Raw genomic sequence first — 14,133 nt, 5'->3', positions numbered from 1 at the left:
TGAGGTTAGCAGCCCGACTTATAACCACCACATTACCAGAGCTCCTTTAAACATAATCAGTGTCCCAGAATTAGAAAATGTCAAAGACAGAGCTAAAAATATTCAAAGATAAAATAGCATAGAATTTCCTTGAAAGAAAGAAAGAATGAAATCTGTAACTCATGAGGGTTTTCTACCATGCTCCAAGACAAGTGATTAGCACTGAGGCATTCCCCAGTCAAGGGTGAGATTTAAGAGGAGTGAAAGGGTTGTCTCAGGTGCCCAAGTTGCAATGCCAAGGCACTAACAATAGAGAAGGTATCCCAAGGAAAGCGTTTATGACAGAAGTAATCCCCAGAGTCCTGTGGAAAAGAAAGCATGAGCCAGGTGAATTACGCGCAGCCAGGTTACCATGCAAGCATAAACTCAATAGTCAAATGTTTTCCAACATAATAAATATTAAGAAATATACTTTCAGTCCATTTTGAAAAATCAAATCAATAAAGCTGCTAAATGATGAAATGAAGTCGAACAAGTATGGAAAAGTAAGAAATGACTGAAACATTCAATGCTAAAAGATGGCGGAAAAATGTCTGCAAATTTTTCAAAACCAGGGGAAGAATTTTATATCAGTTATAAGAGCAAAAGCCTATTGGATCAATCCAAGAATAATTGTTAGTTGCCATCGATTCACGTCTGGACTCACTGTGTCCACACTGGGATGTAATGTTGCCTGCCCTGTGGATTGGGCCATTGTGAGTGTAAAGACAGTAGACTCTGGCAGTGTAGTGGTTACGAATCGGGCTGCAAACCTCAAGGTCAGCAGTTCGAAACTACCAGCTGTTCCGCAGGAGAAAGATGAAGCTTTCTGCTCCCATAAAGATTTACACCTTGGAAACCCTGTGCAGGGTCGCTATAAGTTGGAACCGACTCCACGGCACACAGCCACCATCACCATCCTCAGGTATGCATGAACTCAAAGGAAACAGTCCTATGAAGCGGTCTTAATAAAAACAGAAGGCATGAAACTTGTTGTTAATGGCCATCAAGTCAGTTCTGACTCATAGTGACCCTGTACCAGGTTCCCAAGACTTTACATCTTTGCGGGAACAGAAAGCCTTTCTCCCATGGAGCAGTTGGCAGACTCAAACCATGAATCTTGTGGTTTACAGTCCAGTGCTTATCTTATGGAGTCACCATGCTCCTAGCCTTGTATTCTTACAGCTTTGAATAACCCCTTATAGCTGCCTGGGTGTAATTCTCATACATAGAAGTTTTCAGATCTTATAGGTCCTCTTTCTAGGAACACTACCCCCTTGTTCCCTCCCCACCAAACCCAAAAGAAATATGGAAATCTTTTCTCCAACATGAGGTCTTTCCTTGAGCTTTCTAAGGGTGCCAATAATCCCAATGAACTTCTCTTTCTGCACAAACAGAATGTGTCTCAGGGTGACTCTAAGGCATTTAAAGAGGAAGGAGTTAAACTGGAAAACTTGGCTTCCACCTCCTCATAGCCTACCTTGGAGGAGATTCACTCGCATTCACAACTCCTCTGCATCCCTCCTCCAACCTTGCTGTGAGTCCCAAATTTTCACTAGTATGCTGTGATGATCTATTTTATGCATCAACTCAACTAGTTTATGTTGCTGATGGTGTTGTTAAGTGCTATTGAGTCAGTTCCCACTCATAGCAACCCAGTGTAGAGATTCCAAAGAGCGGCTGTTGAGTTTGAATTGCCAATCGTGTGGTTCAAGCCAACCTTGCGGTCCAGTGCTTATCCTACAGCGCCACACCACCCCAGTTATTCAGTTGAATGCTACTCTGGTGGTTGCTTGAAGGTATTTTATAGATATCATTAGAGTGATAATCAGTTGACTTTAAACCAAGAAGAGTATCCTAGATAATCTGGGTGGGCCTGGTTCAATCAGTTGAAAAACCTTAAGAGTAGAACTGTGCTTCTCAGAAGGAGAAATTCTGCCTGTCAACCGTAGCTTTAGCTCTGCCGAGAGTTCCAGCCTGCCCTTCCTAGCCAGACTCCAAGGTGTCAGAAACACCTTGATATCTAGCTCCCATTTGTTCTATTTTTCTGGTTGACCCCTAATACACACCAATCGTTTCTTGTGTGTTTTTCTTCACTGTTTGAGTAAGTCTCAAAGTGATCATTTCTGTGCTTCATTCTATTATGGGAGACTCACGGAGGAAGTGCTGAGTCCAACTTGTATATCAGGAGGCTTCAAAACATTCATGGAAAAAGTACATTCTCTTTCTATTCCATTTTTCCCATGGGCTTTTTGAAGCTCCCTTATATATTCTAAATAATTACCTGCCTTCTCCCTCTCTTCCTCCCTCATGGGATAAATCTCCACCCAGTTTCCTTCTTAAATCCAACTCAGAAAGTTCCCCGTATCCTTGGCCAGTTTAGGAAAGGAGAGCCAATGGGAGGCTTTGGTGGGTATCACTCATTTGTTTATTTGAGAATCAAAAAGCCAGATCTAATCTTCAGAAGCTTATCTTTATGGTTTCCATTTTATTGAATCTCATTTTGCTAATTCCTTGTGTTTCCACACTGGCTATTAGCCATAATGGGTTCTTTATTGGTTTACCCCTAATAATATGTTAATTGATAGCTCTTATTGCTTTCAAACCTGAGTTTTCCCACATGGAGAACCCAAACAATGGAGCCATTACTAATAGGGCTTGGATATGGGGAGATTTGTACGATTCCAAAATGGTCAGGGGAGAAGCCGGCGTGCTTTAAGTGGTGATATTCCAACATAGCTTCTCTGCCAGCTCACAAAGGCACATCACTCATGTGACCAGGAAGTCGAGTGGGAAACCTCGGCATCAAGCATGCAGCTGCTTTGGAGAAACCTCTTCAGGACAGGTGATGTTGTGGAGAGTCCCAACATGGCTTGTTGCCGGTACCCTGAAGACGCCCAGCACCAGGACAGCCTCCTGTTCAGCTACTTGTATACCAAGCAGAAACCTAGGAAACAGCCTGCTCACAAGGAAAACATTGATTTGAAGAGGCTTGGAGTGGGGCTCGAGCCTCAACAAGTGAGGAAGAGCCTCCTTAAACTGACACAATAAATTAGTTCAAAGCCAATGACAGCCCCTCAGAATACACACAGCGCCACAAAGGAGGGAACACTCTGGTCCCCTTCATGAAAACATAGATAAAAATTGTGTTCTTCTCCTCTAATGAGGCAAGCTCAGATATAAGTCAATAGAGCAATTCATTAACAAATCTAATGAAATCCCTTGGGTTGCCAATGAGATGGCAATGAAAGTCTCCTTGGGCGGATCGTCCATATGGTGAGGGTCAGATTGCTGAGTGGTTTCCTCTGGCCTATTCACTGCCCACATATGGCAGTTAAGGTCACTGTTATCAGACACTTTCTCTGTACACAAAACAAAATTTCCATATGGCCCATGGAAATGGCCCTGCCTGGCTCCTGGGCAGCTTCCCACGGCTCTCCCTTTGTGCGGCGCTGGTTAGAAGTCTAAAAGGGGTGTGAGGGGTTACCTCGTCACTCAATTGCTCCCCCTGCTTTGTGCGTCAGTCCAATTTAGGGAAAATCTGCATCACTTTTTCCCCTGTCTTTCAGGCACAAATGCTCATGTCATTCTATTAGAACGTGATGGCGGTGCTGATCGCTGTCTCTGCATTTAAATCCTGTGAAACCGCGGTGACCCGCTGGAGAACGTTCTGAGGGGAAGGGGCTTCTCAAGGCCTTTCAGACCCGCATAAATAAAGGCCTTTCCTGGCTTAAAGTGGCCCCTCAGATTGAGCCCCACAGAGCCCCTAAAAAAAGCTCAACACGATTGTCATGGATATTACATGACAGTAACAAGAACAGGCCAGGAGAGACAAGGCTCAGCACAGCACAAAACTGGGCGGGCTTTCTTCGTGATCTGGGCTGCAGATTGTTGACAGCCCAGTAAATAGGCTGTTTAACCCTTTGAAAGTGAATAAAGAGGGTGTAGACAAATGCTTTCTGATGGAGTTTGTGCATGTAATAGGCAAGAGAGTACACACACTCAGGGACTTTGGGGACTGGGGGCGGGTGGCTGCTGGCTGAGGAAAGTGGGAAGCACAGTTCTTACATTGTAGTCATTTCTTCTCAAGTTGGTGGAATGAGGTAGGGGTCAGGGAGAAGTGCAGGTGATCAGAAAGTTTGGGACAACAGCAGTAATGCTGTTCATAGTCTCCAGTGGTCCCTTGGTTTAGTAACACCTGGTGTTCAGGGGGCCTGGTTACTACCTCCTGCCTTCCTGGTTTACGCTTACTAGATGCTGGTGATAAGAGTATTCATATCAACAATAGTTGGCATGTAGAGAATTCTCGCTATGGCAGACACTCTGGCAAACACCATATATACTTTATCTCTTTTCATTATCAGAACCAGTCAACCAAGTGGAAGTTTTGTTGTTGTTGTATTAGATGCCGTCATGTCAATTTCGACTCTGAGTAACCCTATCTGACAGAGCACTGCCCCTAGGATATTTTAGGATGTCATCTTCATGGGATTTTGCTAGGTCCTTCTCCAGTGGAACCATTGTGTGGGCTTAGCTTACAGCGAAGCATTTAACTGAGCGTTTAACTAGGGCTCCTTAGATAAACTGGGAAACTGAGGCACAAAGTGGTTAAGTAACTGGCAAGGGATTCACAGCCAGGAGATGGTGAAACAGGGCCTACAGCACAAGTGGACATCGTCCTGACTCCTGGCCCCTCTGCTATCCCATCTCCACGCCAGTCCTATTGTCTGGAACTAGGAAAAATCTCAGCTCAATGTTTCCACTATTTTAATATGAGCACACAGTATCTCTCCCTCTCTCTCTGTCTCTCAATTTTGGAGAGAAATATATTTTTATTGACCTCAGAAGCCAAAATAAACAGGGGAATGAAAGCTGCCTCCAAGAAATTTAAAATTATGTATATTGCCTCCAATTTCATAAGCTGTTTAGGTTACCATTGAAACGACTCCCTTGTGACCCACAATTCCTCAGATTTGGCAGCTGTAGAGTTTCCATAAATCCAAATACTACTGTTTCTAACCTCTGACTGTACTTTAACTGGGAAGGACCTTTTGAATTCATTTCACTCATTTTAATTGTCTTTGGGGGGACAAGAGCTTTCCTTGGCCCCTTGGCTAGCAGGGGAAGCCGCTCACCGGAGCCGGCACTGCCATTCATTGAGACCTCTCATGAAAATGCATGCGGGTTCCAGCGCCCCTCGGTAATTGTAATCTTTCTTCCTTACTGTTTATGTCACACAGTCATTACTGGGAGAGGCTGTCACGGCTGACATGTGTGGTACCGGCACACATTAGGTGGCCCTTAGATAATTTTTAGACAAAGTTTATTTGGTATTGCATGATGTGCCCAATCCTGTTCTAAGCAGCAGAAATGAAGGGGAAGTATACCTTCTCATTTTGTCTCCTGGTACACTATTGTGGAGGTCTTTCTCCCCATGTCTAGATGGAAAAGTTCCAGGGCTGTGGGCAGAGGGTGAAGTTTCTATTGTGTCTATAGCATTCTCAGAACTATGTTGAATAATTTACTTATGGTAGCTCCTTTAACATTCATCAATCAAACTAACAACTGTTAAGTCAGGCAATGGAAAATGCTCACTTATCATCAAATGTAGGAGACAGGTTGTAGTACTATTTAGTACAGAAAAAGATCTGTGTCCAGAGAGGTTAAGCAAGTTGACCAGAGTGAGACAGCTCACATACCTGCAGAAAAGTCTCAGTCTGGTCTGTACCTAAGCTTGGTAAAGTATTGGCAGAGTCCGGAGTCAATAGCCACTAACTTGTCCCTATTTCAGTGGGATGATATGTCTTGGATTCAGTTCTGACTCATAGTGACCCTGCATATGGTTTCTGAGACTGTGAATCTTTACAGGAGTGGGAAGTCTCATCTTTCTCCTGAGGAATGGCTGGTAGTTTCGAACTGCTGACAATGAGATTAGCAGCTCAACTTGTAACCACTATGCTATCAGAGCGCCTTCATTTCGGTGTAGACTACAGTTTACGTTTACAGACATGCTGGCATTGGCTTTACTCCATCCGGGACCTTGTGACTCGTTGGTTCCCCCTCAACCCCCATTTATCTCTTCTGGCTTTTGACAGTCTGGGCTTTCACTGAGGGCTAGATCAATCTGCGTTAAGAAATACCTCATAATTACTTGTGTTTTGCTACAGAGGAATACGTGAGCATTTTCCATGGCCTAACTTAATAGTGTTTAGTTTGATGGCGAGAGATACCAAATCAATGGCTCAAAAAGGCAAAGAAGCATTCTTTTAAAAAAATACCTTACAGTTTACATATGTGATCTCTAAGTTATTACAAATTATAAGGTTAAGACCTCTTAGACGAAACCTAGTTGCTAAAAAATTTAAAACTCCAGGGTAAAGAGCTGAAGTATTAATGAGCTTCTCCAGGCTATTAAACCCTAGAATCTAGGGGGACGTCCTGTTTTATGTGAGAGCATATTGGTGCATTGGAAAAATAAAGGAAGCCAGGCTGTGGAATGTTTAAGGCAGAACAAACTGTAAGGGAGAAGAGACGGGCATGAGGTGTGGGATGGGCTTTTGGTGAGATGATAAAGGTAGTGGTAGTGGTTTAGAACATGCCAGAAGAGACCAACTGGTTCTCTGATTTGTCCAAATGCTCCACCGTGTCCAAGCACATCCCTTCTCTCTCTGAAGAAAAGACAGAAAAGCATTTTATGAAATGTGGTGCCTTCACATCAGAGTTGGGGGGTATGTGTGTGTATATGTGTGTGCGTGCATCTATCCAGAAGTCTCTTGTGAGGAATCGGGATTAAAATCTCTAAGAAAATAGAGCAGGCAGAAGCGGCATGCAGTATTTATTTTCCCAATGGAAATGTAAACAGTGGCTGGAGAAGATGAAAATATTTAGAGAACAAACTGACCCGACCCAATTAAATGCTCCAAGAAGGCAGTGCCTGCTTTACAAAGAACAGCAGGAGCTGGTGGGCTTCATTGCCTATGCGATGGCATATGTCACATGTGCCCAAGCACCTCCCTCCACCCCCTGCCAGACCCTCTGTGTTAAAAACGTCCCTCCAGCTCATCATCAAAGCTCACCATCCAAGAGTCCACAGCTCACAGTGGCGGACAGAGACATGGTCAAGTTCAGACTCCAGTTCAAAGGCTTTGCTGGTATACGAGAGGACAATTCCCGGGTTATTTCATTTTGTTGCCTCTTGTAGACTGGAAGCACTTTCTGGTCAGCCCAATCCGTTATTCTCAGTTTTACCTCCACATTCGGGATTCAAGAACAGCCTGCAGTGACAAAACTCCCCTCTCCATGAGCCCCCCTACCCAACTGCTAGCGTCCCAGTTGGGACTGACAATAAATCCCCAAACGACCTCCTTTTAATTAATGATGCTAAAATGGGCTGTTTGGATGGAGCTCCTGTTTGCTCAACACACACTTCCCACACTCTGGCCAGCTTGGGGCTGAGTTTCACATTTAAAATTAAATTATGCTTGGGATAATATTGTCTTGAGCTCACAGTTGCTGACATGGATATTGACAAAGACTTAGCCAGTATTTTAATAAGAAAACAAAACACAGAAAAAGGCTCCAGAGTTTTCCAGGTGGATCATTAAGAAGCCGCCTTGGAGGCCAGAGGCTGGCAGTGATGGCATCACAGTTCGTCATACAACTTAAACTTCTTTTGACATCTAGTTATGTCGAAATGTGACTGATCACCTAGGGGTTGGAGCTCCTGAGAGGAAAAAGTTCACTGACAGCAACGCACGAAGCAGCTCTTAAATGAGAATCAAGAGAAAGTAGCATCCGGGCGTCCTGACAGTCTGCAGCTGCTACCTGGCTCGGTGTAGCTAAGGCAGGCCTGTTCTGGTGAGGGGTTCCATTAGCATCTGCACACTTCTGTCTCATTATCACACATCTGCCCACCTTTATTCCAGTGACGCTGCCTCTCATCTGACAGCCCAGGCATTGTCAGGGGCTGGGTATTAGGGAAGCGGGTACCGCAGGCTCAACATGTTCCCTTTTATTTTCTAAAGGCTGATGCACATCTTGACAGTCCCGTGCCATGGAGCTAAAGGAGATAATTAACATCTTGGGCAGTTCCTAAACAAAGCTGAGATGAGGATTCCAGGTGAAATCACTGCTTGGGTTGGGTGAGCACGATTGTTTGTGGGGCCCCGAGAGCAGAGCTGCTGGAACCTTCAGCCCTTTGCCCAGTCCCATCGCAGACAGCCACTTGCCAAAGATGAGCTGATTGGTTTTTCAAAGAATGATAATAATCAGAAGTTATGTTTCAATTGTGAACAACTTAAGAGGCAGCAATACTTCACAGGGTTTTCTGAAGCATCTCTGCCATGTTGGTTGGTTCCAACACAGCTCCTGCCAATGGGGGGAAAGGAATGGGAGCCCCTCCTGGCCCTCCATCTCCCCCACCCCATCTTTAAAATGACAAGCTATTGTGGCTTCATTTCCGGACAACAGCCTCTAGGCCAAGAAACTTCCAGCCACACCTGCCTCCCCAGAACTTGTGTGGGGTGATGTTGAACATGCTCAGATATCAGATATCTCTTCCAAATGCTAGAGGAACTGGTTTTACTCCACCTCACCCCATCCCAGATTCCTCTGTCTGTTGGCTTTTTCCTTGGGGACAAGCCAGGTCCCTCTGCGCTCAGGTAAGTTGGGGTTCTACAGTTGGCTCTGAGCATTTACAAACTGAGTTCTAGGTGAAGACTGTGGTCACTGGCACAGGAAAGATACAGAAGAAAACATCTTCCCTCTGCAGGGAGAGAAATCCAGTCCCCTGCTTCCCCAAGCTCTTTCTTTACTCTGTGAACACAGAGGAAACAATTGAATTTGGCAGAGATGATGCAAGGTGCCCACTGAGACTTAAACCCCAAGGGACTCCAAATAGAGCCGAAAATGGTATTCCCGAGGAGCCCCTGCCAGCCCAAGAAGCCTTGTGCACAGTTGCATTGAGAGCCATTTATGAAACTCTTGGCTCTCCTCCCAGCGCTCATGGCTTTCGTCCTCTGATATTTCTTTGTTCTCCTGCTCACTGAGGGTTTGTATGGGTTAATGGAAAAATTACTGCTAGTTTTGCAACAATGCAATCAAAGTCAGTTCAGCAAACCCTGATAAAGTGAGAATAGCTTATTCAGATTGAGCTGGCAGGCCTGAACTCACAATTGCAAAGTTTGAATACAAAATAAGATATTCCCTTTTTTAAAAAAAGGAGACAGAATCCGTTGTCATTCATGCTAAAAAGGCATTACAGACTGTCGACACTGTACAGAAAAATAGGAGATGTTGACCTTTTTATTATAGACTTTTCTCTACTGTTGGCCTTCTTTCAACGGCACATCACTCCCCTGGTCCCCCCCCCCTCCCCACTCGGCACTCACACACACTCTCTTCAGCTGTATGTTATCTCAAATAATTACCCTCGCTTCTGGCTGTCCCTGGTGACTTCTGCTGCTAAAAAAGCTACTCATTGTCGGAGACTGAAGAGGGATTTCAAACCTGCTTCTTGTGGCTGGGCAACGGCTCTTAATTAACCACTCAGGTATTGAGGAAGCTCCCAGCCCAGCTCGCTTCCATATGGCTGGGACATGTCCGCAGTGATAATCACGGAAGGAAATATTGTATCAAAAAAGAGCTCACACAACTGAAAGCTTGTGCAAATTATTTTTAATGATTCTTCTCTGGTGAGTGGCTTATTTGTTATTTCAAGTAGAGGGGGAGGGAGACATACATTCTTCCTCCACCCCATGCCCACCACTCACACCCTTCATGCCCCCATCCCAAATCTGATTCTGAGCACTAGTATAAAGAATGTGCCCCAGGTAGAGCCGTCGCGGTCCCTCCAGACACCCTAGAAAGCTTTTCTTGCGATTTCCATAAGATTTTGTTTCTGTTGGGTGTCTTGCTGTTCTCAAACACACACATATAGAATTTCCAACAACCAAGTGATTTGAAATAACTTGAGGAGTGAAGTGTTTGGCAGTACCTCACACATTCCTGCATTTTATAGGTCTTGTTTTAAATAATCCGGGGTTGGGGAGGGGGGAGTGGAGGTGATGTTTATAAATCTAATTAAAAATGAAGCTGCATTTACATTTTTAAAACCACCCATCCGCCAGCATACTGTGTCACTAGACATTATGTACGATTTTACTTTGCGACAGAAACCATTACATTTAAAAATTCATTACAGCAAGGTTAGTTAGACACATGATGGATGCACCTTTAATCCTGCTGTATATTATTACAGTTAAAATGTAAATGATGAAAAATATTTTGTGCTTATCAGCATTTATGTGGAAATGTGTTTTACAGTGATATATGGTGTTATATTTGTATTATTGTGATGGAGAAAAAGCAATACAAAAAGATGAAGTGTTTATTAAAACATGGTTACTTGTGATAACATATTCCTGTTGTACATGACTTTAAACATATTCACTGAGGGCATTTGTCCAAAACAACTGTGAAATGTGTTTGCCGTGCAGAGCAGGGTAAATTTTTTTCTTCTTCTACTGATTACAGCTCTTTTTATTAGACTAATATTAATTAAGACTTATATCGAAGCTCTGGATTTGGCAGCTCTGTTTCTTTACTGACATGGTTAGAAATGCTTATGTGTGTACCTGTGTGGGTCTGGCTGTAAGAAGCCTAATGGGTTTATTTTGTAGGATCAATGGGAGGAAAGCGGGCCACCCAATTAAATGATGTTTCCAAAATGATGTCATTGAGAACACAATAAAATGCGATTAGTGTTGCAATTAACATAATGGAAAAGCAACATCAAACTTTACTTTCCAATCAGGTGAACGTGAAAAAAAAAAAAAAGGTAAAAGGGAACATTGGTTAACTTTGTGGTTCCATCAGGCATTTTAACTATGGTCATGGAAGAACTGATGGGCTAGGCAAACCTTAGCTATGGTGCTGACAGGAAAGTTACCTCCTAATGTGGCTTCTGCCAAGTTCACTTACAATGTGGTTCCTGCCTCCTACTCCCCTCCCCCCCTTTTTTTCCCTTTTTACTAGTTCCAGAACAATGGTACATCCAACTACAAGATGAAATACTACACAAAAAAGAAAATAAACCCTCATCAGCAACTGAAAAAAAAAAAAAAGGAAAAGAAAATTTATTACTAAGCCCTATTTAAAGACAAGAACAAAAGGTCTTCCTACAGGCATTCTTTGCTGCATCTCACGTCATCTGAGATAAGGAGCTTCATATTTCACCCAAGTGTCTTTTCCACATGACCTTTGTTATGTTAGGTTCCGTTGAGATTTTTGACTTATCACGACCCCAGGTGACAGTCGAACTACCCCATAGGGTTTCCTATAATGTTTACAGGAGCAGCTCAGCTCCCCATGCCTTTTTCACACAGCACTGCTGGGTGGGTGGGTTCGAATCACCAGCCTTTCTGTGAGCAGTCCAGTGCTTAACCCTTGCACCACCAGGACCCCTCCATAAACTTTAGAGCTAGAATATTCTAATAAGGTTTACCCAAGTAAAGCATATCCATTAGAGGTAGCTCTAAATTGTCACTCAGTCTTCTGCTTCCCGTTGATGACAGATTATGTCATAGATCTGGAATTGACCGGCTTTGAAAATCAGTCCTATCTTCCTCTCTCTTCCCATGCAGGTTTCCAATTGTCCCCTGGGTCAAGGTAATGTAAGCTTAGTGCAAATTTCCTTCAGGTTTATTTTCCGTTTCTTTTTCTTCTTCTAACATCTGCTTGTAGGAGGATGTTGTTGTGCACGTTAGCACTGTAAGGTTTAGCACCCTTCAGGGCTACCTTTGGCACAGGAAACAAGGAAACAGTGAGCCAAGGATAATACATCCTCGGCGTTTCCTATCTCAGCCCTCTGCCTACCTCTAGCTCTGCTCCCCAGCCACCGCAAGTTGTTATCTTTAGGAAGTCCAAGGTGGGGGAGAGGGAAGGCTGATCTGACTCCCATCTGAGTGAGAAGACATGAAGCCCCTCCCTGTACACCTTGGGAACATTGCCACAGAGTGGCCACATCCGCTTAGATGCGACCCCAGGGTCTGAACGTGGGCCGGTGACCTGTACTGTCCTCCATCACCCTTTGTTTGCTGCATAAAACCATCTCAGCTGATTTCCTTCAAAGCACAGGTTACAGAATCTGTGAGCCCTTATTCCTCAACTAGGGTGGGCAAGGCCCCAGCACTCTCTGCAAGGCATGGGCTTTCTCTTATTTTCCTTTTATTTTTTCTCAGTTTTTTATTAAAACAAACAAACACAAATACACAAATAAGCTTTCTTAAGGCAACAGCTCCGAGTTCATTTCCCTAACAGATTTTCCCTGAGCCAGGATCCTAGCAGCTCTGGGCTGACCTGAGTTTGCCCTATTAAATGTATTTATTTCTTGGAGCTGAAGAATATTTGCTGAAAGCTGGATTATCACTTGGTAGACCACCAGCAGCTGTTGAAAACCAAGGCATAAAAGCTTGTTTATGTCTTTAATGGCCCACTTAATGACGGAGCAAGTATGTTATTCATAATAAAATGCCAAGGAATAATCTAATACCCCAATGCAAGGCACTAGTGAATTAAGAAACATCTGCTATGTCATAAAAGAACATTTTATTTGGGGTCTACATTTAAAACACAATTCCATGGAGTTCTACTGGTTTATACTGTACACAAAAATTATGATGCCTTGAAGTAATTATGTTTTACAATTAAACCTGTAAGGGCCACTTTTGGAGATGGTGGTGGGGAGGGAGTATCTGCCATTTTTTTTTTTTGTTTTTGTTTTTGTCATTCTGGGTCACTTAAATACATACAGTGACCCGGCCTCAATATATTTCAACAAAGTAATGCTTAAATTCTCTTTGGGCATTTGTGCCTCCCTAGGAAGATATCAAAGCTTAATGACAATCGCTTTTGAATTTATGGTTAGAAAGTGTACAAATAATTCTTTTCCACCTGTCTTTTGTTGGACTCTGACCCAGAGTTTATTTTAATGTTACTTGGGGGAAAAAGATCCATTACCTGAGTCTAGTTGGAGATGAAGAGGCTTAGTGGGGCAGGGGTGCGGGTGGGGTGGTCCAGAGGAAGAGGTGGACAGAGGCTGAGCACAGAGTGTTTCTCCAGGTGTCTCTAGAAGGAGGACAACACAGAAGCCCCAGGCTTGGGCCCGCCTGACCCCGGCCTTCATCATCCCTTCTACTTTAGATGGCGCCTGTCTCTAACACAGCCACTATCAAACCAGGAAGCCGCATGTCACCACCTTAGTGCCCAACACCACCCGTGAGTGCAGGGACAGACATGTAGATTGCTTCCTGGAGCTAGGCACTCAGAACAGCAAGAGAAAAAACAAGTTATTTTAGAAGCTGGCAGCAGGTGGTGGCTGAATTGTTCTGAGAAATGGCCTGGGAGATGTTGAAGAATACAGAATATCCCCAAAGATTCAAATTGAGTTGGTCAGAGATAGCCCCACACCAGTCCACACTGGTACTCAGCTCTAGAGAGAGAGGAAAAGGAGTCCTGGTAATTCAAGGGGGAAGCTTTCGGCTGCTAACTGAAAGATCAGCGGTTTGAACCCACCAGCAGCTGCATGGGAGAAGAAATCTAGTGATCTGCTGCAGTGAAGTCTTCAGTCTTGGAAACCCTATCCCATGGGGTCGCTGTGAGTCCAAATCAACCACAACATTAAAGAGATAGAGGAGTCCCTGGGCAGGGCAGACAGCTCAACCATTCAGCTGCTGACTGAAAGGTCGGAGGTTGGAGTCCCTCCAACAATACCTCAGAAGAAAGGCTCAGGGGTCTACTTCCAGAAGGTCACAGCCGTTCCATACTCTGTAGAGCACGGTTCTGCTCTGACACACACATGTGGTGTGAGAGGCCCCTCAAGTAGAGGATGGAACCAGGGCAGGAAGGGAAGAGAGGTGAGATGCAAGAATTCAGGGTCAAAACTGACCTTCAAGGGAGCCATGGAGTTCTGTCAAGGGAGCTCTGGTAGTGTAGTGGTTATGAATTGGGCTGCAAACCGCAAGGTCAGCAGTTCAAAACTACCAGCTGTTCCGCAGGAAAAAGATGAGGCTTTCTGCTCCCGTAAAGATTTACAGCCTCGGAAACCCTGTACAGGGT

This window comes from Chrysochloris asiatica, unplaced genomic scaffold, assembly GCF_000296735.1.
Source record: "Chrysochloris asiatica unplaced genomic scaffold, ChrAsi1.0 scaffold00055, whole genome shotgun sequence".
Classification (NCBI taxonomy): domain Eukaryota; kingdom Metazoa; phylum Chordata; class Mammalia; order Afrosoricida; family Chrysochloridae; genus Chrysochloris; species Chrysochloris asiatica.
This window is presented reverse-complemented; position numbering follows the sequence as displayed.